Source organism: Dasypus novemcinctus, chromosome 6 (genome assembly GCF_030445035.2).
Source record: "Dasypus novemcinctus isolate mDasNov1 chromosome 6, mDasNov1.1.hap2, whole genome shotgun sequence".
In the NCBI taxonomy this organism is placed as follows: domain Eukaryota; kingdom Metazoa; phylum Chordata; class Mammalia; order Cingulata; family Dasypodidae; genus Dasypus; species Dasypus novemcinctus.
Genome location: NC_080678.1, coordinates 12,160,713 through 12,165,334, shown reverse-complemented (window position 1 = coordinate 12,165,334; position 4,622 = coordinate 12,160,713). Strand labels below are relative to the sequence as shown.

Sequence of the window (4,622 nt, the reverse complement as noted above, 5' to 3'; positions counted from 1 at the left end):
TCCTGCGCCGCGGCGGCGGCGGCCACGGCCACCCGGCTGTCCCTGCGCCGCGCCGGATCCCCGCCGCCCTCCCGCCGCCGCCCCGGGGCGCGCCCTCTCCCGCTAAACTTTTCTCTTTTCGGTGTGCCCCACCCGGAAAGTGCGGCCCGGGCGCGGGGAGGCGGGAGGGCCGGGCTGGCGGCGGCGGCGGCCGAAGAGGAAGTGGTGCCCGCGGAGCACGGCCCCGCGGAGGAAACGCCCGGCCCGGCCCCCGCTCGCGCCCGCCCCGCGCCCCGGCCGCCCGCCCGCGACTTTGGCGGGCCCGGCCCCGCGCGGCGGCAGATGGGGCCCGGCTGCCCGGAGCGGCCAACAATGCGGGGCCGGCAAAACAAAAGGGTTCCACTTCGCCTCCTTCCCGGCTTTCGCTGGCGCCCCGGGGGCGCCGCGCGGGCTCCCCGCCGACCCGGGCCGCGCCCCCGGGGGCCTCGAGCCCCGCGCCCGACCCGGCCCGGCCTCGCCCCCCCACCCCCGTCAGCTTCGGCCCCCGCGGGCGCGGGGCCCGCCGCACCGGGCGCGCTCGGACTCCCGGTCCCCGGGGAGCCGGCCGTATTGTCCCCGCGGCGCGCGCTCGGCCCGGGTCGCCGGCGGCCCCCGCGCGCGCACCCACCGGGCCCGGGAGCAGGAGCCGGGGGCACCTAGGAAACCATGGCCGAGACGCCAACGCCGCCGCACTCCGGCCGCCGCCGCGGCTCTCGGGGTTCCTTTCCTTTTTTTTTTTTTTTTTTTTTTTGCCAATCCTGATGGGAAGGAAGGTGACCGCCTACTTCGCATTCATCAACTCTCATCACAACAACAAATATCCTCGCGCGGACGGCGGCCAGCGGGCGCGATCGGCGGCGGGGGCCGGCCGCAGGGGACCCCCGGGGCCGGCGCCCACCCGCGGACGCCCGGCGGGGACACAGGGTCGGGGACGCGGGCCAAAGATGTCCTCGGATGCCGACTCCGTGTCCTTCGCCCTCCTCTTCCTCCCGGAGTGGCGCAGTGAGGCGCGGGCTCGGCGCCCCCCGCCCGCGGCCGCAGGTGAGGCGGGGGCGGCGGCGCCCAGCCCTTCCCCGGGGTCCCCCTTACCTCGTCCCGGGCCGCCGGCGTCCACGGCGAAGGGCGCCCACCCGGGAGGCGGCGGCGGCGGCGGCGGCAGCGGCTCCCGCCCCTCCCACCCCACCCGGCGGCGGTGGCGGTGGCGGTGGCGGCGGCGGTGCGGCCCCCCCTCAGCGCAGCATGGCTCCCGGCTCGGTCCCTCGCTCCTCGGGCCGCCGCCAGCTCCTCCGGGCCGCTCCCGAGCCACCTTAAAATGACACACGCACACAGGGACACACACACAAAAACTTAATCTCTCCTGCTCCCCGCCCCTCCCCCTGCCTCCCTCCCTCCCTCCCTCCCCTCCCTCCCCTCCCTTCCCTTCCTTTCCCTTCCCTTCCTCCTCCCCTCGCCGCCGAGCCTCTTCCTACTTCTCCACCCACCCCACCCCCTTCCTCCGCCCACCCCGCTTCCCAGGCCCCCCACCCCGGCCCCGCGCCCGCCCGCGGGGAGGGGGCTGCGCTGGGGGTCCCCAGCCCGCGCCCGCCCCGCGCCGCGCTCACCCCCGAGAGGATGCTAATTCCAACTTGGATCGGGGGAGGGAAGGTCCTGGATGCCGCGCGCCTCGCAGCTATTTGCTCTTCTTTATTTGTTTTCTCCTCCCCGGGAAAGGAGGAAAAAACCCGGCGAGAAAAGGAAAGGGAGAGAAACGGCGCGGGTCGCGCCTGCCGGTGCCCTCGGGCGGCGCAGGAGCGAGGCGGGAGGCGAGGCGAGGGTCGCCACCCGCTACTCCCCGCTTTTTTTTTTTTTTTTTTTTTTTTTTTTTTGGGCAAAGGCGGGGTCTCTCTTTGCAAACCAATGACACAACCCCACATGGGCCGGCCTCGCCCCCTACAGCTACTCCCCACTACAAATGGGCTCTCTCGGGATTAGTGGCTCCGCGAAAGTGCCAACAGGCGCGGCGGGCAGGAGAGGGGCCCGGGCCTGGGGGCACTCCCGGACCCCGCCTCGCCGGGTACGCCCTCGGCGGGGGGGGACACGGCGGCCGGGGTGGGGGTCCCTCTTCCTCCTCCGCCCCTTCCACGTGGGACTCTAGGCGGCCGGCCACGTGGGGGGACGCGAGCCCCGGCGGGCCTGGGCGCGGCGCCCCGGGGTGGCCCCGGCCCCCCGCGCTCCGCCCGGCCCGCGGCGCCAACGTGCCCCCCTCCCGGCCCCGCGGCTCCAACTTCCTCCTGGGCCCCCGCGCCGGCCGCCTCGGCCTTCCCAGGCCCGCGGGGCCGGGCGCGGGCCGGCCACAGGGGGCACTTGGGCTCCCAGGATCCGGCCCCGGGGACAGCGTGTCTGCGCCCGGCCCCGGAGGCGACGGCGGCCGGGGGTGCGCGGGGAGGGGCCCCGGTGTGCTGGAACTTGCGGCGGGGGTGTTCCCGGCCAGAAGCCGAACCTTTTTACACATTAAAGGAAAGACAGACGTTCCTTCCTGTGGCTAGGATCTCGCCCGGCTCTTTTTAAGCCTCGCCTGGGGCCGGAGTCCCGGCCTTCGCGGGGGGCGGCTGCGGCCTGGGTGGGGGGCGGCGAATCGGGGTCCCGGGCCGGCGCGGCGTCCTCTCCCGGCCCGCGCGCCCCAGCGCACTCCCCAGGGCACAAAACCCGGGGCTCTCGGGCCCCACGGCGCTGGCGGGCCGACCGCACCTGGCTGAATTCTCTGCCCGGGACCCGCGGCGCCGGAGCGCAGGTTTCCGGAAGGGAGCCGCGCGGCTGCGGCGTGGCGGAGCCCTGCTCCCGGCCGAGCCCCGCTCCCGGCGCCCAGGGCCCCCCAAACTCTCACCTCGCTTCCCCCGGGTCGGCTGCGCGGCCTCCCAGAGCCCCCTAGGTGGGCTGAATGTGAGCCCTGAGACTCGATTGTTTCAAAGCCACTCGATTGTTTTAAGGTGTGACGACCTGGATTGAGACGTGGGGAAGGAGCCGCGTGGGGAGGGGTCTGAGGTCCGGCCCTGGAAGGCCGCAGGGACGACCATTCCGTGAACCGAGTCGTCGCGTGGTCTGGCCTCCGTACCCGGCGTGCCCCACACCCTACCGAGGGGAGGAAACTTGGAGCCGGGGGCTGGAGGGAAGGCCGGCCGAGCTGCCGAGCCCTGTGGTGCATCCCCAAGAGCGCTGCTTCGAGGCTTCTGAGTCTTGATTAACATTTTTGGGGGGAAATCTTGCGCCAGCCAGCTGCAGGGAGTAGGTCCTCACTGCAGGTTTGCTAACGTGCACGGGGACAACGTGGAGGCCGTGGCTTCAGACGGTTGTTTTTTAATGAAAGGTTTTAAACTTCATTGAGCACCACCAGAGGCGTGGCGAGCGCGGAACCGGGCATTGCGCGCCCACCAGCTCGCGTACCTCGGGTATTAAGATGTCCGGAGCACGTTTTTTATATGGCCCCATTGGCCAGGCTAGGCCAGCCTCATGGGCACAGCTGTCTGGTTCAGATGGAAAAAAAAAAAAACATCTTCCGGCGACCCTCACAACCTTTTCCAGCTCTCCTTTCTCCAGCCAATTTTGCCTCAAGGTCCTGGGGTGCGTGCCCCAGTTCTTTATCCCTGACCCCGCCCACCCACAGGCCCCGGGGCTATTAGTTTGTGCTTTTCCTGAGTTGCTTAGGCAGAAACTATAATGACCATAAATAAAGCCTTTCTGCTTCCTTATTTCACAGGTGATCTTTGGTTCTGAGTGGCTGTGTGTTCGCAGAAGAAACCACAAAAAGTCAGCTGGTTATTCTATCACGCGTCCAACTTTCGTGTATTCTATGAATTTGCCCTAACTTAGGAAATACTGTACTCTTTGAGAACTTTAAAAGGAAGGCATCCTCCGAGCCAAAATTTCTTTCTTGCTTCGACTTGTCTCCCTGCATTTTAAAACACTCTGCCTGTTGCCCTCCCCATGTGAATTTTTTCAGACTCCAATTCTGTCTTTTAAAAAAGGTTGCAAAGTAGCTTTTGTGTTATGAACTTCTTAGTGGTTTCATTAATTATCTCTGTATCTACAGGTATTTTTCAAAAAAATATTAGGAGAAAGGGAAAATACTTTGTTTTAAAATACAAAATTTTAGTTAATTTACAGAATGAATGCCTTAGACTCGTTTTCTTTCGGAATATAGAATGGAAACATTACTTTTTCAGTTCTTGCCATGGTCTCTTCTCATCAAAATCTATTTAGTTGGTCAGGTTCAATTTCTGATGTCCCAGTGTAGATTCTAACAGACACAAAAAAGAAAAAGTCGTAAAAATACAGTAACAACGACAAGTAGCAGCACAAATATTTGTCATTGGCTCACCTTGGGGCTGGGTCCCGCGGTAAGTACTCTATTACCCTCCCAGCAGCCCCTTGAGCCAGAGTCCCCATTTTAAAGGTGAAGGAAACTGAGGTTCAAAGACTTAAAGTGACTTTGCCAAGGTCACACTTCTGGTAAATGGGGAGACCTGTGTCAGCCTGGTGCTGACATTCTACCTTCCCAGAGCACTTGTTTTCCCATCCACATAGCTCCACAGATTTAGAAAAGGCAAACAATTTAAAAATATATGCTT

At 65.1% G+C, this 4,622-nt stretch overlaps 1 long non-coding RNA gene across 1 annotated transcript; it reads left to right on the top strand.

The window, feature by feature from the left end:
• The first annotated feature begins 605 nt into the window (after positions 1 to 605).
• Positions 606 to 4,160, top strand: LOC111767029 (uncharacterized). The gene is made up of 2 exons (XR_009186041.2): positions 606 to 1,059; positions 3,752 to 4,160. It is a non-coding gene; the product is annotated as an uncharacterized lncRNA (long non-coding RNA).
• Positions 4,161 to 4,622: the final 462 nt, after the last annotated feature.